The sequence below is a fragment of the Nomascus leucogenys genome, chromosome 1a (assembly GCF_006542625.1).
Source record: "Nomascus leucogenys isolate Asia chromosome 1a, Asia_NLE_v1, whole genome shotgun sequence".
NCBI lineage: Eukaryota > Metazoa > Chordata > Mammalia > Primates > Hylobatidae > Nomascus > Nomascus leucogenys.
In genome coordinates, this window is record NC_044381.1 from 99,924,374 (window position 1) to 99,947,387 (window position 23,014).

The following is a 23,014-nucleotide window of genomic DNA, read 5'->3' on the forward strand; positions in this document are numbered from 1 at the left end:
ACGTCTGGCCCTGGCACAATGTTCACTATGTAGATTAATGATTAGACAATTAAATTAAAAATACCATTTTTTCCTACAATTTCAACATAATTTTAAGATTATGTTCATATGATACAACTGTGTATTCTAATTTACTCTGATGTATTAGGCAAAGAAACGAAAAGGATAATAGGTTCTGCTAAGATGCTATTCTAGAAAATTAATAATAGAAAAAAACACCGAATTCCACATTAACAGAGATAAACGTTTTATTTGGGTTTGTACAGAAGAATGAAGCTACACTTTTGAAAACTATTTTATGTCATATTTAACAGAAATATATTTGCATTGATGCATATTCCTAGAACAGAAGAAATACTCAAATCATATCTTTGCTCTGTACATTTTCAATAAACTTGATCAACAGTGTAAAAGGATAGTTTTCGCATTTAACTTTCACAGCAGAACTCTAAGGAGGTTAGCTTTTAAAGACTAATGTCTCACTTTTTATTGAGATATAATTCACATAACAAATAATTCATCTTTTTAGCATATACAATTTAGTGGTTTTTATTATAATTACAAGGGTGTGCAGCTATCACCACCGTCTGATTTTAGAATGTTTTCATTATCCCTAAAAGGAACCCCATATCTGTTAGGAGTCACTCCCCATTCCGCCTCTCAGGAGGTTATTTCTGGGAAACGAGCAACAGGCAAAAGAAAAACAAACACACACACAAAAATGAAACTTTATAAAAAATTCATTTCCCCAAACGCCTTTTTCTTAATCTAGGATAATGAAACCATTTTTTGAAGCATTCCTCTAGGTATATTTTCCTTTTGTTAAGTGGTTTGATTTTGCCAGATTCTCATTTATTAGCAGCTATACATTTGAGTCTAGGAGTGATCCAACAACATTCTCATTGACTTCATGAAATCCTAACCTTTATAAATGAAATTTCCATTCCACTTTTCCATAGCTATATTTATGTTTGTAATCCAAAAGTATTGATAAAGGAATCGACAACACGGTCAAAGATATAGATATCTCTATGTTAATTTATGTGTCCATTTTTCTATACTGGTATAATGTGAAGAGACATTTGAATGGGGCTAATTATATACAGGAGTAATTCTTTAGTGGATATTGTAGTGACAATATTCTGCTTTAAGCAATCTTGTTATTTCAGAGATTTGAATAAATAATACTAGGTTGAGAGCCTCTTTGCATATCACTTGAAATTGTATACATTTTTTTCTCTTGAGAAACAATGAAATGTACTTAGTTTCTATTTGTCCAATTGATGACTGAGGGAATTAATTGTATTTATTGCAGCTAAGAAAATTAGCATTTACTTAGTTTTTATTATTCTAGGCTTTAGTGACATTTAACTGATAGGTACTTTCAAGGATGCTGAGTTTCTTTTTGTTTGTTTTCACAACTGCTTCTATAATATGTGGTAAAAACTCTAGGAAAAGACTCTTCTGTAAAGGTGAAGCTAATCTAATCATTCAGCAGTGAGTTCTTGAATCCTCTCTATAATTTTAAGTTTCTTTTACCCTTCATTGATTCTTAACAATATCTTGCTTTTTTCTCACTAAGCTATCAGTGAAGTCATTTATCAGAGTAGGCAAAAATAAAAGATTTCTATCTTTAGGCTGGTCCTCATTTTCTCTTGTCAGGTTTTGCATCTTTAACTCATTGATTTATTCATTCTACAAATATTTATTGCTAAACGTCTTCCTGTTCCATAAAAAGTGGTAGGATCTAAAGACTCAGCAATAGAGTGAGACTTCATGTCTACAAAAAAAATTAATAACTTGCCAGGTGTGGTGGCATGCACCTGTAGTTCTAGCTGCTTGGGAGGCGGAGATGGGAGGATCACTTGAGGCCAGGAGGGCCAGGCTGCAGCAAGCCATGATTGTGTCACTGCACTCCAGCCTGGGCAATAGAATAAGACCCTGCCTATAAATAAATAAATAAATAAATAAATAAATAAATAAATAAAAGCTTAGCGGTAAACAAGAGAGAGATGATTGTTGTCCTGGTTGAATGTACAGATTAGGAGGGAATCAGATTCCCAAGAATTCATAGATTAAATGTATTGAGCACCAATCTGATGTCTGATATGGGTAGTAGCATTGAAGATATAGAGTGGATTTGCACGTGTGGGGACTGTGATAAAACAGGAAACTTCGTGTGCCCTGGCAGTGTGTAAGGTGACATCTCAACATCAGACTCACCTTCTTTTGTGTCTCCTGTCAGCGCATACTACGTAAGGCACAAAGATGGTGCATGTTGGACTCGCTGTTTATGTCGGATCTACCATTCTGACTCTCACAACTTCCCGTTTAGTGTGTAAACTATTAAAATCCAGTTGTTAGGCTAGATTCATCACCAGCTGCTTTTAAAAAGTAGATATTTGTAGATATTTATAGATCTATATAGATATTTAAAGGCATTGAAGATGCCATATGTCTCTACATTTGCAAAAAAATACATTCTGCAGTTATTTATAAGTTCTGGGGATTTTCCCACTTTTATTTTAGATCATGTATACTGCTCTGGCTCAAGTGTTGGGTTGAGAATGTCTTTAAAGATTATTCTTCATTACTCAAAAACTCACTGCTGATTGTTTCTTGTATTGCACCATCAGTTAATTTATCCAACAACAGGATAATGGGATTTTACTGTTCAACCAGCTTCATGCTTACTTATTTGTGGGTTACATGTCCATGCAGCTTTATGGCTTTGAAAGGGTTTTCTATTACTTATTTGTAAAATAATGCCATAGTTTTGCTTTATTTCACGCTCTTCAACACACTAAGATATTCAAAGTTTCTTGCATTTACTTAGGTTAGGCAAATACCATTTTATTTCTCTGAATAAAATTTCCTAGTTGTATAGTCAGTGTAGCTGATACAAATATTGTTCAAGGTTAACTAAATTGTTTGTAGTTCTCTAAACGCACTAAGCTATTTCATGTCTTTGCTTTTGCTCCTCATTCTGCTAAAATATCATTTTCCTGATCATCGTTTAATTAGTCATTCAACAAGATTTCCAAAATCTCCTTTGGAAGGAGGCATTCCCAGTGCTTCAAAGTTGACATTAGTGTCACATGTCTTAGTTCCCATACTGCACTCAAATCATATATACTGGTGAGGCCACAGGTGAGTTTCTTCTAAGTAGCTTCGTAAGTTGCAGAATCATTTCCATGATCTTTGAGAAGTTGTTTTTTCTGAGAAGCTTACTTTTTTTTTTTTATGTAGGAGCTGTTTTGTATCCGAGCTTTATTTCATTGTCAAACACATTATATTTAAATCATTTATCCTTCTATTTACATATGAGACAGTCACTGATATCTTTGAGTACATGATATATTTGGCTTCTTTCAATTTTTTATCCAAGTACCTAGAAAGGTGCTTAAGATGTTATCATCATGAAGCACTCAGTTATGTGTAAAGGCATTAATGATGTCATAAAACACAGGTGACAGTTTTCTCAGAGATTTTCTCTGACCCTGTTAATGCTAAGGAAAAGATTTGCTATAGAATGATATCTGAAAAAACTTTTATCAATAAAGAAGTAAGGGGAAGAGCTAGGAAGGACCTATATATATCTTGGTTAAATTAAAGCATTCCTCTGTATTAAATCACTTTAGGGCAAAGACTTTTTTTCAGTTTTGTAGACACCTGTCTGAATTGGCAGTTGGATCATGTAAATTCAATAAATACTGTTAATATTTATTGTTTCAAAAGTATAATGGGAATTGTTGATCCTATTCAAGGGTTTCTGAAGACTGCTTTTGAGAAATGCACGTCCTTAAAAATATGCTCTTGGATTACATTCTTCTCATTTGTTTAATATCTATCTGTATTGTTTGCTTAGAACTTCTAATTCCATGTTTTATATTATATACTGTAATTACTATTTATTTGTTGCCAATTTAGATGTGCAGTAATGAAACATTGAGTAGAATTTCATTTATTTAAGAGCATTGCTATTTTGCACTATATACTTTTGAGAGAACATAAATGGGAAAAGATAATTTTCTTTTACTTTATTCATTTAACACTTATAACTGCTTCAATCATGGGACATAAATTTATCTGCTCAGGTTTTCATTGGTCACTTGTAAAGTCTTTTATATATGATTAGAAATAATATTTTCTTGAGAGTTTCCTTTGATATTTATATTAGTTCTTTGTTTTGCTAATTATTTATATAAAGGTATTTCCTTTTAATTAAATGAATTTAACTGGAAGGCTTAACAATTATAATCTGGAAATCTTTTCTGATTTACCGACTGTTGGGGTGAATTAGGTTGGAATGGCTTATATAAAGCTCTGGACTCTCTTCTTTTAATCCTCCCTCTTTTAATTTATGCTGTATATTCCTGCAAGATAAATCTTCGTAAAGTGCTTCAGTCAAGTAATTTCCCTACTCAAAAACCTCTAGAGGTCCCTCATTGCTTAGTAAATTAAACTCAAACTTGTTCTCTGACATTCATAGCCCTCCAAACCCCAATATAATCCAGTTCTAATCTCAACTATTACTACTCTTCTGTTTACACTGTTCACAACAGTAAGACAGAATTATTTGGCTTCCACAGACTTATTTAATTTTTTTCCATTCTGTGTATTTTTTTGGGCTTGTTCTTCCTGGAAAAGTTGTTCCTGTACCGTTCCATACTGTTCAAATCCAACTGATCCTTCAGAGCCTATCTCAGAAAACCATGTCTGTGAGAAGCCTCTCCTGATTTGTTTATTCAACAAGTATGTACCTTCCCAGGCATTAGTCAAGTGTACTGTGAATGAAAACGACAAAAATCCCTATTATCCAGAGCTTACTTTTTAGCTAGGGGAGGTAGATAATAGATGAGGAAACATATGAAAATAAAAAATAAAGATTTAAATATATAAAATATGAAGTGGTAAGAATTATGAAGGAAAATAGTGAATGTAAGATATCAAGTGTGGAATTTGAGAGGGAGGGCTGATATTTTATTGAAAGTGATCAAGAACATGTCATCTCAGATGAGAAGGTATTTTTCAGAGATGCCTAACTGAGAGAAATAATAAGTCATGAGTATATCCAGAAGAACAGAGCCTGAGAGAGGAGTGAGTTCAAGAACCTTGGGGCAGAAGCAAGCTTAGCATGGTTATAAAATAGCCAAAGGGCAAATGCGGCTAAACAGAAATGAGTGAGCAGAAGAGTCACTGAAGTCAGAGGGGAGTAAGTCCTGGGGACCAGTTAAAGGACTTTGGTTTTCATTATGAAAGAGATCAGAAGCCACGGAGAGTTTTGAGCAGAGACATGACCTGAAATGGCTTATATTACAAAGGATTGCTCTGGCTGCTGCCCTTGAATGGACTCTAATGACACAAAGGAAAAACAAGGGAGGACTAAAGGCTATGCTGATCAAGACTTGGTGGTAAATTGAACCAGAGTTCTGCTGTAGGAAGTGACTAGATTCAGGGAAACTATCATAAAATAAGGAAGTACATATAAAGGGTGAATAAGAAATCACAAGGAAAAAAAAGTAGCATTTCGGGGAATCGTACTTCATCTTAATAACTATCATTCCTTTTTATTATGTTTGTTTCTTGTAACAGCTTCTTTACTATGTTGTTACTTCCATCATCCATATGTAAATCTCGTAACAGCCCTTTAAAAATGTAGGTGTTGTTGGCTGGGCATGGTGACTCACGCCTGTAATCCCAGCACTTTGGGAGGCTGAGGCTGGTGGACCACCCGAGGTTAGGTGTTCAAGACCAGCCTGGCCAACATGGCGAAACCCCATCTCTATTAAAAATACAAAATTAGCTGGCTATGGTGGTATGCACCTTTAATTTCAGCTACTCGGGAGGCTAAGGGAGAAGAATTTCTTGAATCCAGGAGATGGAGGTTGCAGTGAGCCAAGATCGCACTATCGCACTCCAGCATGGGCAATAAGAGAGAGATTTTGTCTCAAAAACAAAAATAAAAGTATGTGTTGTTATTGTTACATTTATACAGATGAGGAACTTAGAATACAGAGAGTTTGAGTTATAAGAAAATATTGTATGTGCCAATCTTCCTGTAGTCTTAGTAGAGCAGGAAAAAAAGGCAAGGAATAAATACACTAGAATTTTACTAGTGGTAGAATAATAAATAATGTTTTAGATTTTTATGTTTATCTGCATCTGTTTCAAGAAAATGTATGATTTTCCTTCTACTTATTTTAAAATTCTTATATTTTGGTGAATAAGGATATTGCCTTAATAATCTCATAACCATTAAATGTAAGAATTATGAATTAATACCCCATTTATGATTTTTCTGTGCGATTTTATAGTTAACAACGTACAGAATTTGTAGTCAGATTTGGTTTCCAACTCTATAGCCCTGGACAAATAATTTAGATCCTATGAACCTCAGGGTCTTCATCTGTAAACTGAAATCCCAAGGTTTTAGACTTATATACAGGATGTAAGTGGGAACAAAATGACAGTCTTAAACACAATACCTGTCACACAATACAGCATAATAAATGACTGCTATTATGATGCCCATGTTATGTAGATATTCAGATTAAATTTTTCAACAGATAAGAAAAAAGATATAGTACTATAATATATATAAACAAATAGCTGTATATTATAACTAATAAATTACTATGAAAATGAATTTCAATTCAGAATGTTAAGAAATTTCACTGTTTAATTCTTCAATATTATGACTTGATTTTAGACCTTTATAGATGGCATTTATTTTCATTTTTAAATAATTAATATGCATTAATTTCTTGTCACTTAGTTATAAATGCCTTAGCAGATGCATTTCAATAACTTTGAAAAATTATGAATAATCAGTTCAGGATTACTCTTAGATACTGGTTTAACATGGGCCAGTGTTTAGTGAAACAATCTGCTAACATCAGTTGCAAACAGACTTGATGTCAGTGCCTGTTTTGTCTAAATAGAAGTTTTAGGATCAGGTCCAATTCCATAAAAGTCATTGCAATTATGACATTGTGTGTGACAAAGTAAATTAAGATATTCTTTTTTTCAATTACATTTTTAAAAACATCAAACAAAAATGTTTTCTGTAATTTTTGTAAATGTTGCCTTCTCTAGTTAGAAAATTTTAAAAAACAGTATAAAATAAAACTGTTTAAATGTAATTATGTGCACACCTAAAATAATGGAATAGACCCTATCTTCCTCATGCACAAGTGTATGTATGTATGTATGTATGTATGTATGTTTTTTCCGTATGCTTTATAGCAATCCAAACAAAAGACTGCTAGATACCAATTAGTGTGACTCAATTGCATTTTTCCTAGAGATATGGAACAAAGAAATAAAAAAGTCCAATCTTCTGCAGTATGTTTCGAAATTATCAGTTCTAATGAATTATTGCCATATAATTATATTGTTGACATTTGCTTTTCCTCTGTTACAAGTTATTCTCATTAGCTTTCACTTTCCTTGAGTGTCACAGGATTCTTCATAGTACAGTGACTGTTATAAAATAAACTCATGCTATGTAATAGTTCTCAGTAAAACTGGGCTGAGTTTGTGAAGAGTGTGCATCATAATGAGCTCCACCACACTTAATTTTAGACCTGTATGAATCACCGATGAGCCTATCTTTTCTTAAATTAGGTTTTTCAGCATCTTCTATTAATATATTGGAAGCCATACTCCTTTTTGAATAGTAGCCAAAAATATGTCACTAAGTTAGGAAGTTCTTCTAGTGATGGAACCATCCAGGGATAGCCCTCTCTCTAATGTAGTTTCTCCCTGTGGAGTCTCCTGATGTTCAAAAAGTCATAAAGACAAATAGCGTAATACAGAGAAAGGACATGCAGTGCTGTTGGCTAGACACGAGATCTTCTGCACTTCAACAGTAGAAATAAAATAGTAGAATCATGTAATTTCGTAACTAGGGAAGGATTTTGTAATCGTCCCTGATACACCATCTGGATAGACATAGGTCCTGAAAAGTTGAAGTATGAAACTTTCTTTCAGGGCTTGGTTAACTATAATATGTCTTGTAAACTGATTCTAAGACCTGTATGTTCCAATGTATACTAATGACCCTCTGCTTAAATTGAATAATAATGCTGTAGGGTTTGGGTCTGTTTTAATTGGTATCATTTTCAGTTTTGATTCCTTTTTGGCATATTGAAAATCATTTGAAAGTGAAGTTTGTTCTTTTACTTTTACATACACTGGATCAACAGTCTTTTAAATTATTCTTAAATAAAATGTATAATATGAAAAATGCATTATTATAGTCCCCTGATAAATAATTACCCCCTGAGAAATAATTTAATTATGTAATGAAACATAATTACATTTAAACAGTTTTATTTTATGCTGTTTTTTAAAATTTTCTAGCTAGAGAAGGCAATCTTTACAATGGGGGAATTACTATACTATTGGAACTTATGAGTATAATCAGTAAGTTGCTCTCAAATAACAATTATAAAAGAACAGCATGTTGATATTTTTATAATTTTAGAAACATCGTTTTTGATTTATAATGAATCTGGAACATATTACTCTCCAATCCATTGTATTTTGTTAAGAAACCATGCTGAATTCTGACTATTGACCTAGATACAGCCTTCAAAATGATGAAAAGTTAGAATGTGCTTTTGTATTTCCTTAAAATGTCTTAGTTTGAATACATTATTTTTAAAAACATAAATAAGATTATGTATTCAGTCCTCTGTGTTGGCTAGTACATATAATTTATCTGAAACTTTATAAACCAAAGAACCTAAATACTCAAGTGTCATAATTTTGAGTCCAGCTTTAAAAGTGAATACATGCAGTCAAAATGAAGTTGTTATATCCTTGAGAACTATGACAACCTCACTCTTGATTCTAATCCAATTAGAATACTAAGCATGCAGTAGGAGACTACTGTGTTTATGGGGTTTAGAGAAAGAAAGATAAGATCAAGTTGTTAGGAATCCAGAAAAATACCACAGAGAAGGAGGCACCTGAGGTTGTCCTTGAAGAACTGGTTAGATTACAGTGGTTTGAACATAAGGGCAGGTATTTTAGAGTAAGGGAACAGTATGAATAAAACAACAACAGGTGAGGTCCAAATCATGTTTGGGTATAAGGAGCAGTCTCACTACTGCTTCAGTATAGGACATAAATAGGATATTTATGCATGTTTTTCCTTTTTTTGCTCCTATGTAGCCATAACTCAAGGTGTTATTATTAGATCCAGAATCTGTCCATACTAGTCTCTAATTCTTGAGGCGCTCCATTCTAAATTTGCACACTTTACCCTTATCCTGTTACCCCAGCAGGGCAGTCAGGATTGGAATATTCTAGTCAACCCTGTTTGGGGTCTATTTCATTCAAGCCCAGAACTGACTGGGTGGACTCCATGTTAATGGGGAAAAACCCCTGAAATATTTTAAAGATAAGGAATTTATATTAGGTTTTGATGACATTTGGGAGCCACTGGGGTTCTCTGTTGGGAAATTATACTGTTGGAACTTAGGAGTATAATCAGATATTGGTTCAACTGATGAGTAAGAGAAATATTTGAAGCAATGAGACTGGTTAAAAGGCAGTTAAAACATTCTGGGTGGAGGCAATGAGGAAATACATCATGGAGTTGGTATTACGAATGGACATAAACATATGGCTCAGTGAACTTCAGTTTACTTCCATTAGAATTTAGCAATTAGGAGTTTTAAAATTAGGAGTTAAACATTTTCATTTTTGATATCATAGAGGTGAATAATGAACTGTCTGTTTTAATCTCAAGCTCTTGGTCTGAAAGAGGAGTTAATTTCATGGTTCTCTTGCACTGTTCCTTACTATGGGTATTTGGTATGGCTTGCAGGCCCCTCAGCACCAGTTACATTGTTTAGGCCAGATAGAAAGTAGATGCTTAGCACCAACATGGCACGTGTATACATATGTAACAAACCTGCAGGTTCTGCACATGTACCCTAGAACTTAAAGTATAATTGAAAAAAAAAAAGAAAAAAAATAAAGTAGGTGCTTAGGCTATGGTCTCCTGTAGGAGGCGTGGAGCGGGTTTACTGGGCACTGGTTACCAACTTGTCGGATTCCAATGAGACAGAACACACTCATATGCAGCAAGCCACCTGAAGTGGATTTATTACTTACAGATAAGCAGAAAGGGACAAAAGAAGCATAGCATCCTGTGTGAGCTCATTTCTCAAGGTTCAAAAAAGCTTACTAGGGCAGACTGAGTTTTGACTGCACAGGCCCCACTTGCACCAGAGCTGAGGGACCCCTCTAAAGGCAGACTGCCTTGGGTTATATACCTCAGCGGCAGCATGAATCACTGAGTGAATATTTGAAGGACATCCTGCATCCAGGAGAAAGAGCAACTAAGCCTTGAATATTGCAGGCAATTCCTTTCTAACTCAAGATGTTACATTCCACAAGAGGGACATGAACAAGGCTTGAACTGTGTCAGGCAGCTTCTCGCTATCTCAGGATATTCCATTTCCAGTTCATTCTGTAGATATGCTTGAGAACTACAAACAAGAAAGAGGGGAGAATTGGGTTAGTTCAAGGTCACCCAGAGAACTGTTCTGCAGGAGGCCCTATCCTAGTCAGGCTGTTTAATTTCATGATTGTAACTAAGGAGAGTTGCTGTCTTTTCTTGTGCTTCCATCATCTTGCAGTCAACCAATTACATGGTTTTCAGCTTGATATGTTCAAATGTATTATTTTAATTTAGTGATTTAAACAAACTAAAACTATTAGAATCAAGGGAGGGAGGAAAACATATATATTTTTTTCCTTTTTCCAAATCTGCTTTGCTCCTATGGAGGTATAAATTAAGGGGTCTGTATTAAATCCAGAATCTTTCTATACTAGTGTTGAATTCTTAAAGAGCTCCATTCTAAATTTGCACACTTTACCCTTATCCTGTTATCTCAGCACAGTAGTTGGAATTGGAATGATTCTATTCACTCCTGTTTGATGTCTATTTCAGTCAAGCCCAGAACTGACTGGGTGGATCTGTGTTATTCTTTTGCTCTGAGCTCTGTACACCTCATTTGGAGATTATTAATATTATAGGTTGCTTATAGATAAGTGAATTTTGCAGCTTGTGTCTAAGGATAAGTCTAAAAAGTATAAGAGCTTCTTGATTTGCATTTTTGTCAAGCGCCAGGGATATATGACCACGTTCTTCATAATTTCAAGGGAGTCCTTAGGACCTTTTAGACAAGATTAGATTGTCGTGTCAATTCAGCACCTTGAACAATTCCTCTATGCCCATTGGCTCCACTCCAGGTACCTAGATAGCTTTCTGGGTTTTGCTTCAAATTCCACTTTCTGTTTAGTCCCTTGGATTTAATATAAAAACATTCTCTTACTTCCAGGCCCATTTTGCCTATTGCAGCAACACCAGATCCTCTTGGCTATCACCTTTTGTGAATGGACCACACTAACCACAAGACAGCTGTGATACCCTAAATGCATGCTATAGTATGACAGTAACCTATCCATATGGATAACAGCACCCCGATTTCTCTACTCAGCTCATAGAAATTATGTACCCTGAAGACTTTGGGAACTCCAGGATTTCTGCCCTTAGTAGTGAGGACTTTGAAAATGTCACACTAGATATAACTTGTTCCTCCTAATTAAAATGATACAGGGTTAGAAACGAAGATTGGCCCAAGCAAGAGCTGTGCAATTCTCCTTAGAATACAGTGGAAGCATCTCTCTAGTGTCAATAATTAATTCTATACTGTCAGAGGGGCAGCTGTGTGTCCCAAGGAATTACTGAAGGGCAGTCCTTCCCATTCTTGCTTAAATATACTTTTAGGGAATGAATGATGAAAGCAATTTAGTGAAGAAAAATGGACAGTGAACATGTAATATAAAATTCTAATCGCTTTCTATTGCTAAATGGAAAAAAGACGTTTAAAAATAAGTGATTTATCAGCTTTCTAGCTTGTAACTCTCTTAGTATTGTATATTGATTCTGCTTACTGAAATTCATGTTCTGTGAGAGAAAGATATTAGTTCTTTAATAAAATAATTTTAGCCAATTCAATGAATAGATGCTAGTTTTAAAATTAATGTAACCTAATGTGATAATTTATAGCTTTTATAACATAAACTAAATTATGTAATGTATAAACACATATAAATTTAATTTTTATAAAGCGTAGTAATAATGATAAATATGTTAACATCATTAAATATTTAAATTAGAGTTTTAAAAATATTCTTCTGGAAATACAGTATCTGATACAGTAGACATGTTTCAATTATAGATAGAAGTAATTTATATTTGTACATAACTTTGGCATCTGCTAGAAAACATTTCTCTTATTTAATCCTTACAAAAATGCTGTGAGGTGGAAAAGGTTGGTGTCATTATATTTACAGTAAAGAGAGGAAATTTGTCCAATAGAACATATCTGAAAAGTGACAGAAATGGAGCTAGAGAGTCTTATGACTCCTAGTATTAGTTTGTCTCTACTGAAATGCTGAAAGTATATATGCATAATATATGTTATATATATATTACTAAAGACAGAGCTCATGAATCATTTGCTCAATAGCAGGAATCCACTGTGTTTCTCTTTTTGGCCAGGTATATTGCAAGGCAGAGGGAACACAACATTAACGAGTAGGTTTGCCTTCAAAGGATGGACAGTCTGATAAATACTCTAATTTAGAAGTCACATAACAGTATTATGCAGTCTTTTCTTTTCCCCTACAATGTTATTGATTGATCAAAAAGAAGCTCATGGTTCAACTTGTTTTATCTGCAGATGAAGTGGAGGTTCTCATCAAAAGAGAACTCTTCCAAGGACTGGACACCTGGATTCCACTTTTGCCTTGTTACTAACGTTATGTGTAACATTGAGAGTTATCATTTAACCTTTTTAGTCATTAGTTTGTTCATGTATGAAATAGTTAAAATAAAACTTGACCTACCTACCTCACAGGATGAATGTGAGGAAGAAAACTATGATTTAATAGGTAAAATCAAAATTGAAAAATGTAGGAGGACTGAACAGATACAGGATAACAATGTTTAATTCTGGACTGTGTGGAATAATTATTATCAAATAACTAGAGTTATAATAAAAACTGTTGCATTGATGGTATCCAGCACATTCTTCTATTTACTTTTATTAATTTTAATTAACTAATTAATGTATTTATTTATTGAGATTTGGTCTTGCTTCACTGCCCAGGCTAGAGTGCAGTAATGCAATCATAGTTCAGTGCAGCCTTGACCTCCCTGGCTCAAGTGAACCTCCTACTTCAGCCTCCACAGTAACTGGGACCACAGATGGATGCTAACATGACTGGTTATTTTTTTTTTTTTTTTTAGAGCTGGGATCTTCCTATGTTGCATAGGCTGGTCTCAAACTCCTGGGCATAAGCATTCCTCTTGACTGGGCATCTCAAAGTGTTGGAATTACAGATGTGAGTCAATATGCCCAGCCCATTTCCTTTAATCAGGCCATACCCCTGGGATCCTGGGGGAAAAGTAAACTTAGGTGATGAAAATATCAGAGGTGAAAACATATTTCATTGTCCCTCTGAAGGCCCTGACATTCCAAATAAGCTTGGTCAATATGAACTTACAGGCTGAGGTAGATTGGAGTGCCACTTTTGCTTTGCCTTAGGCTGTTAATATAAAACATACACTTTTTGTGTCAAACCAAGTGGGGATAAGTTATTGTTAGAAACCTATAATGATTTCAGGTTTTCAGAACAGAAATGGACATCAAAGAACCATATATTCGTGTCGTTCTACATGGAAGGCAAACCTCTGATTTTGAATAAGCAAACTGAGGATGCATTTCCATTCTCAAATGGTTTCTGTCATGACCTTTTTCTATCAGATTGTACTTGTGTTTATATCTTTGAAGGAGAAATACACAGGAAAGATCAGGACACTGTGGAGGCAGAGTCATGTGGAGCACTCATAAAAAATTAAATGCCCTCAGCATTCACAGAAGTAGGTCATTTCATTCTTAATTAAATTTATACATTATAGTCACTGATTAACTTGAATCTGGATATTAGATTCTCTGAGGCTTCCTTATTGGCAGAAACTATTGTGCAAATAAATACATTGTATACACAAAAACTATAACAAACAAATAATATCTAGTTAAAATTAAGAAGTTTCTTTCTCAAATTTTGTTGCCCTTTATCCCATATCTCATAATTTCACGCTTCTGTCTTGCATGCTTCTGGGATTCTCTATCTTAATGACCTATTTTTATCTTTGGTTGCTTGTATCAGCAAAATATGGGAAAGCTCAGGTATAAATAGAACACACAGGACATTACCTTAACAACTATATGTGAATCCCTGGTGTTAGTATTTCAAGGATGACTATTGAAAGAAATGCCACAAAAATCTTGATGTTTTTCAAAGATATAGAAAGGCTGAGTAGACAAAGAATACAAAAAAATTCACACTCTCTAAAGTGCAAATTACATGAACTGTGGGGAGATAAACCCCTCCTAATATAAAACCACAGCACAGTGACTTGAGACATATTTGATCATTCCCGGAGACAGGAAGATCTCTTTAGAGGGCATTTGAAAACGCTTTTCTGAAGGTCTAAAAGGACATTGGATGGGTCATATAAAATATTAACTATAAATTCAGGTATTATGTTAGAGCACTCTACAGAAATGAAAATGCATTTGGTGGTGGATTTCGTAAAATGGGTGAAAGAAGTGAACTCATCTTTCTCTTTCACCATCATTAAGACAATTTTACCCGTACCATTTTTTATTGCTTGCTGGTTGGATGGGAAGACTAATATTTTGGCCAATTTAAGTTTCAAATTTTAGCTATTTTGTAACATATTTTTCGATATTTTGAAACACCATACTATAATAATAAAATTGCTATTTTCCCATTTTACATAAACATCAGTACTTTTAGCATGAAATGGCTTTTCTATACTTTTCTATACACGTATTTGTAGTTTGCTTGGGAAGAAAACACAAAATTAAATGCCAATTTGCTCTTTAAATTCAATAAATATAATGCCAAAGTAATAGATGTCAGATCCATGGTGTCCCAAACCAGATATTAACATAGTTCCTTGTGGTTTGATAATGGCTTTATGATTTATATTTAAAATATTTAGATAGTTGAAGGGTAATTGTGCTGCCCTAAAATATCAGAAAATGAAGTTTTGAAACTTTATTAGAGTCACACAAATCAACTGATGTTCCTTTGTTTTTATAGTGCAAAATATTTTTGCTTGTTGAAAATGAGTGCATCAGCATTAAAGCCTCTTGAGCGAGAAAAATGTATATTGATCACTATAAGTGCTTTTCTGTAATACCTTGAAGTTATTGAAATTGACCCTAAGCCATGTTCTATTTCTGATAATGGTTTCTTTTCATGTGTTATTTATTGATTTACAGCTTAATAGAGACGCAGAAGTAATTTCTGTTATGAAAAACACATGTAAGACCTTGTCTTACTATTTGAATTTGTTTGTAGCTTTAAGAAAACATCAAACACATTATACTCAGTATAAGAGCCAACAGATTAACCAACATAATTCTTGTAACACTTTTATCCTTCAATAATGTGTTGAAATAAATACGCATACTGAATCGTCTATTGGACCACAAAGTACAATCTGGCTAGTGCACATGTGGAGAAAATAAATTCTAGAGTAAAAGGTTGTTTGTGTTATAACCTGAATTCTAGTCTTTGTCAGATTTAGTGTATCGTTCCTTTGCACCTCAGCATTTCCATTTGGAAAATAGTGATAACATTAGTCTTCTTCTAGCTCAATGGCTGTTATGAAAATACATGAGGCAGCATATGTGAATAGTTCCCAAAGCTTTCGAAGAAAGTTGCTTTGCAAATTGAGGTAATGCATAGGTCAACTTTCCTGGCTGAGGCAAGTGGTTCCTCATTGTTATTTAGTTTCTCCCATTCTAAGGGCAAAATAGGCTGCCTGCCAAAAGACATGGATTATCATGAAGAACTGGCATAGATTCTAGGACTTGAGCCCTGACTCCTGCTTTTGCATTCATAGTGATCTGGATCAAATGAAGACTGCCAGCATGGATTGACAGAAAGGCAATACATCTCATGATTCATGGGCTTCTGTTTGCTCCTTCACACTGTCTTTTCCTTTTCTTTCTTTCTTTTTTTTTTTCTTAACATCTTGAACTGTAGCATAAAAGGCTAAATAAGATGTCCAGTTGTTTTATATAAAATTGTACACAATATAACACAGAGGTTTTAAATGTTAAAGATTAGAGACACATAGTTAGCTGGTTAAATCCAAATAATTTGTTGTACTTGTACACTGTTACTTCATACTTCATTGTCACAATTTATACCATATATCTTAGCGCAAGTAATAAAAATGGGATTAAGAGCTTTACATAATTAGTGTGAGACAGTCACACTGAATGCAGTATTAAAAATTCATCTTAACTGGCTGATAATTCAGGAGCAAAATACAGCATTTAGAAAAATCACATATTTTTGACTCCCCACATATTTTGTTGATAAGCTAATTAACAATTACCTAGGTAGATATTCTGTGACACTTTCATAAAATAAATGAAGAGAAAAAGTTATCAATAGGAATTAAAAACATTCTTAATTCCATTACATTTTTCCAAACTGTTTGAGTGAATAAAGATGACTAAACAATATCAGCAGAAATTAAGTAATCAAAACCAATGGAATGTTGAATACATATTAGTGCAATTAAAGTTATATATTTTTACATACATAATATCCTGTGGACATATTGAAGTGGAAAATATTTTCGAATGATTTCCTCTCGGGGAGTATTTTTGAAATGAATCCCCTTTCCCCCAACACACATACCTTCTCGGCACACAAACCATGTGTGTTAGCTTCTAAGTTTTCTTGTGTATTTGAAAATCATTTGTCTTTGAATCATTGGGTTGATTCAAGATTCTGGCTCTATCTTCAGTAGCTCCCATGATGCACTAAAAAAGGTGAATTCAATAACATCATTTCACATTTATCTATAAACTATTTTTCCTGGGCACAATGTCTCCCCACTGGCATGCATGTGAGAGTGCACACATAGACATACACACACACACACACACACACGCACACACACACATACTGCCTGTTTAAAGCTATTTGCTGTTACTCCCATATATTCTTTAACCCTCTCCTTTAAACGCTCTGATTTTCTCATCTTTCTCTACACGTGAAACCATATTTCCCTCTCTGCCTGTGGTCATGTTTTTCCTTACAATAAACCACTTCTGTTCATAATCTCTGTAAGTCTCAAAGTGAATTCCTTAGTGAATATGCCCAAACTAATCTTTGTCTACTCAGAGAGAATGCTCTGTAACCAGTGCAGTTTAGTAGGTTACCCTATATAACGTGGTAATATAAAAATAAACTACTACTGTTAAAAGTTGAAATGAAAAATAATTAGAATACTTTTTCTTGTTTGAAGTCATAGTTGAAAATCAAAGTGTGTTTTTGTTTCTGATACTTTTTGTGGTTGCTTTATTTTGCAAACACCTAGAGTTTTAAAGTTAATAGATGCCTTGAGATTCTAAAAGTTTTATAAAATGACTATAACCAGTTTTGATAATATAGATACTTCATGTGTGGATCCAAGATTCCTAATGGACTTTAAATCATCTGCATTTACAACATGCATGTAGACAGATTCCAAGAGTTATAAATTGGTAGTTGAATTTATTAGATAATGTCTTACATCTTTAAGAACATACAGAAGGGATGAAGACCATTTATGTTGCTTTCACTAACTGCTTAAATCTATCATGCATTTAGGAATATAATTGCAAGCTGCTGTTTAAAGTTTTGATAGTGTAATATCGGAAAATTACATACCTATCCTACTTTACTTAATATGCCTCCAGTTTTGTTAGCTATCATGAACCATATACCACACAGTGTGGCGGGGTTGGGTAAGGAGATAGTCTGAGTGTGTGTTTTGTGTGTGTGTGTGTGCGTGTGTATGTATATATGTGTGTACTGGCAGAGGTTGAATTAAACCCTGTGATAAAAAAGGAAACAAGGTTTATCCTAAGAAAATGTATAAGGATCTTTCTTCAGGATATATTTTATGTCCTTCCCCTGTGTCCTCCAACTTTCATTCACTCCATTATTTGATAGTTTAATTCTCAGATGCTGAGGATCAGAACAGATGGATGCAGAAATTCTGGGAGAATCTTGGCTGAAGATGTGGGTTTCTCTTCTGCAAAGAACACAAGATCAGAGAATCTTTAAAATGAGATGGGAATAAATTTCAGGGATCATATTTGACATTCTAAATTAAAACATGGTTTCTTTTTTATGGTCTAAAAGCAGCTGTCTAGTTCCTTTAGAACAACCACAGTAAGGTAACTAAACCATAATGGTTGGGAGCTTTTGGTATGGATTAGTCCAACTGGGCCTGTGTGTTCTACCTGTCCTAGCTCAATGAGCTTAGCGTTTTTTATGCTTCAGTTCCTTCAATTGTAAAATGAAGTTATTAATAATACTTATTTCACAGACTGGTTGAGGGGATTAAAAGAGATGATGCATGTAAAGTGTAGCATAGTGCTTGGAAGGAAATGCTCAATGACTAGTAGCAATCTTACCTGTTGATTTATTGATTGACTGATTGATTGATTGAAGTGGAGTCTCACTGTGTCACCCAGGCTGGAGTGAGGTGGCACAATGTCCACTCACTGCAACCTCTGCCTTCCGGGTTCAAGTGGTCCTCCTGCCTCAGCCTCCAAAGTAGCTGGGATTACAAGCGTGCACCACCACACCTAGCTAATTTTTGTATTTTTAGTAGAGATGGGGGTTTCATCATGTTGGCCAGGCTGGTTTCCAGCCAGCAATTATTTTTATAAGCTTACATTTTTTTGAGAGTTTGTTAAAAAGTTTCCTTCCCCACATTTTAAGTCTCAAACTAGAATCTTGTTACTCCTACGTGTTAGAAGAGTTTATACTTTGTAGATGGTATTCAAAAGGACTGTCTCTTTCAAATGGGAGCCATTTAAGCATTTAAGGTAACATGTTTCTCTGAAACTAAAATAATCAGTTGTTTCACCTCTTCATAGGTCATGATTCATCTTTGTTACTATTCTCCTCTGGGGATTGAACATTTGTTAATGTTCTCCTAGAAATGGATTGCAATATTCCTTGTGGATTGGAAGAGCAGAGTGAAGCAGAATTTTCACATACTCTTCTGTGTAATCTGCTTTTGGTGATGTAGGTTCCGTTCTTATTATTTTGGGGCTACATTTTCTTGTTAAATTGGGGCAGTTACAAATTACATTTTGAGCAACATCATGAAAATTAAGCTTTCTGTCAACTCAAAATCTGAAGTGATTTTAAAATTGTTTTATTTCATGTTTTAGTTGACACAATAATTGTACATATTTGGGGAGTGTACAGTGGTGTTTCAATATATATCATATATAGTGATCAGATCAGAGTAAGTAGCATGTACATCATCTCAAATATCATTTCTTTGTGTTGGGGACATTCAACATCCTCCTTTTAGCCATTTGAAAGTATAATATATTATTGTTAATCATTCTATAGTTCTATGGAACTCTAGAAGTTATTCCTTCTATCCAGCATAATTTGTAACCTTTAATGAAATGATTTTTAATCTTCTATCCCGTTGATTGGATGCTGTTGTGTTTCATCATGTATATTTATCTTTGCTTTAATTGATATTTTTAAGTCTTATTGTAGAAATTTATTTCTATTCCTATTCCTATAAAATTAATTTCAGCTCCTGGTACCATCCTGTCTATTGCTGGACTAGAGCAAACTTTGTCTCTTTTTTGGGGGGAGGATATTCAACATGGAAGGAGAAATTGTGCTCCCCCGACAAGGGAGAAGTCTCAGGGACACAAACCCCTTTTCTGTATCCCATTTCCTAGAATCGCTTAGCCTTGTAGTTAACTCCTAAAATGGTTCCTTTAGCCTTGAGAAGATAATATGAAATATCTTTATATTAATTATGCCCTGATAAGCTCACAGCATCATTTTACTTTTTTTTTGTTTTTGATTTTATGTTAGTATATCCTCGTATTTGTAAAAAATTTTAGTTCAATTTTGTACATTTATTGAGCATTCATGCTGTGCATGACAATGCTCACTGCTACTGAGGGGATCTCTTTCCTCACAAAGCTCTGTTGATATTGGCCATAGGCCTCCAGACAATTTCTAGAGCCACCTTTCAAAGTACAAGCATGTGTGAGAATAGTCTTCCTAACAGCCTCAATTCTAGATCAGCTTGGAGTCAGATCAAGCCACACTCCGGGTGCTTCCATCTTGAGCATATCTAAATTGAGGCAAGGATGGAGAGTATTCAGAGAACAAGAGAGTCCTTTTGTTTTCCAGGAGTCTGTGAGGAAGTAAAATTTGAAAACTTTTGGAAGACTAAATGTTTATAAGACACTTTTATTGGTATATATCAATTTATGAACCTAACATTAGCCCCAAGTCTTATCAAGTTCCCCTGGTGTTTATATTGTTGGTGTTTAACCAGTAGCACCTCTCATCCTTTTTATGTGATTTTAGTGTATTTGGATAACATACATAGATTTTGATTCTGCATATTATAAAATTCTTTCAGATGTCGCCAGTCACCATACCACAGAAACAATATGACAAATGCCTACCCCTTGTCTAGGCCCCATATAATGAAGACCCAGCCTCAGCTTATCTGGGAAAGCAAATCAGTCATCAAATGCCATCCAAAGATGTTTGGGCATTTTTTATAAATGTTACATCTCATGGAGGAATTTAGACAAGAAACAACAAGACTAGTAATATCAGATGGATAGCAGTATGTAGAAGGTGGGATGTAGGTACATCAGGAGATTTTTGCAGTGGGCATGAGGCTGATTATGAAGAAGCCATGTAGAAGTACAATCTGCAAGCATTGGTAACTGAAGGGGGCAGAGAAATGGAGGAAGGGGTTAGATTAGTTGGAGGTCACGATATGGATATTAATTATAATTTTAACAAGGGTAAGAAAGGCTGAAGGATATGGCTTATCAGGAGGATAAAGTGTTCAGGTTTGGGCGTGTTTACTTGGAGTTCCACATGGGATAAGAACAGGGATTCAAAACTTAACATAAGAAGAGATGCCAACTCTGGACCAAGAAGAGATTTGATAGTCGTCCAATTTTTGAAGTGAATGGATGAAGGAGCTAATCAGATGGGAAAAAACTGAGAGGACTAGACCAAGATAGTGGGGAGTGTGATGGTAAATTTTAAATAACAGGAGAGACAATATCTAAACTCAGGTAATTTTAAGAAGAATAAAGATTACATAGGCAAATAGATGTTATTACAGTAATAGTTAAGAAGAATATGGCCAATTTAACATTTTGAGGCAGTATATCTCTATGTAACCCTATATTAACACATCTACATCTATATCTTTTTATATAGCTTCATCCTTTGTTCAATAGTATGCTTTTGGAGGTAACATACAAGCGCCATCAGCATTTTGCTTAGTGAGAAATCAGCAAATCTGTTATTGTTACAATAAAACAATTTAATAATTATTTTTACCACCAGTAATTTTTCAGAAGGCTCTAGTATGGAATTTACCATTATTGTTTCAAATTGTTCTTGAAGTGTTCAAGAAAAAAATTAATACCGGAAATGAAGAGTTGTATTTAATATTATTTCCACATTATTTTATCAACCCAAAATCTTCCAAATCAATAAATATATTCAAAATAATAATAACTAACTATTGTGCCTGGTGATAATATAACCATATACAATTCAGTAGTTTGCTTTAAATAATTGGCAGTAATCTTAGCCTAGGCAACCAAGCGAGACTCCTGTCTCTAAAAAATAAAAATAAATAAAAATTGGCAGTTGCCAATTGAAAAATGAAATGGCTGTGTCGTCAAAATACTTTAAAACATAAAAAAATGCTCAGGATTAAGCTTAAGACATGTATAAAAACTTTATTAATAAAACTGTAAGTATTTCTGAGAGAAACTTAATAAAACAAATAAATGGCATTAACAAATCTTTTGCATGGGATGACTCTATATTTTAAACATGTCACTTTTCCCAAAACTCTTTAATGTGTTTATTAGAGTTCACCTCCCCTCCACTTCCCCCTCCCCTTACAGCAGCATCCACTTTTGTATTTTTTGGAACATAATGAAATAATCCTCAATTTCATTTGAAGGATAAACCTTTAATTGAAATTATTAATCATAAAAATTATAATAGAAATAATATTATAGAAGTTGCCCTGTAAACTTCTATCATGTAATTGAAAACGTGTAATTATATATTGGTGAAAAGTTAACGAGTAATATAATGAAAATTAAACGTGTTTAAAGAAGTAAGCACCAGGCTGGGCGCGGTGGCTTGTGGATCACCTGAGGTCAGGAGTTCAAGACCAGCCTGGCCAACGTGGCGATACCCCGTCTCTACTAAAAAAATACAAAAATTAGCTGGGTGTTGTGGCGGGTGCCTGTCATCCCAGCTACTCGGAAGGCTGAGGTGGGGAGAATTGCTTGAACCCGGGAGGCGGAGGTTGCGGTGAGCTGAGATTGAGCCACTGCACTTCAACCTGGGCAAAAAAGCGAGAGTCCGTCTCCCCACCACCCCCACCCCCCAAAAAAAGTAAGCACCAATAAGTACATCAATTTAGTTTTTAGGCTAGAATTTTAATAATAATGAGAAAATGATAAATTGTTTAATAATTAATATTGTAATAGTTTTAAGTTTGGAAAAGCACTTGAGTAAATATATTACCACCACAGATCAAAATAAATACTCAAATATTTAATATTTAGCTGTTAAGATACTATAATAAAATGATATAATACATTTTACATTTGGTGACAAAAATTATTTGCTTGGCTAAGCTTGAGTCAGCTTCTGAATCTTCTGCTAGGCCCATCTGTGCACTTCATTGTAAAATCTAGTTTTAGCAAAGAACCCTGCTGCATCAGTTTAGCAAGACCCCCCCATCCTCAATATCTGATCATCTTTAATA

The 23,014-nt window shown here is 34.3% G+C and overlaps 1 protein-coding gene and 1 long non-coding RNA gene across 3 annotated transcripts in view; one reads left to right on the forward strand and one right to left on the reverse strand.

Annotated features, from left to right (window-relative positions):
* Nucleotides 1–23,014, forward strand: part of LRFN5 (leucine rich repeat and fibronectin type III domain containing 5) — a 299,317-nt gene that overhangs the window by 21,203 nt on the left and 255,100 nt on the right. The gene's annotated exons all lie outside the window — the stretch shown is intronic.
* Nucleotides 1,956–13,792, reverse strand: LOC115835398. The gene is made up of 3 exons (XR_004030363.1): nucleotides 13,782–13,792; nucleotides 9,745–9,747; nucleotides 1,956–2,971 (listed from the first exon to the last, which is right to left on the reverse strand). It is a non-coding gene; the product is annotated as an uncharacterized LOC115835398 (long non-coding RNA).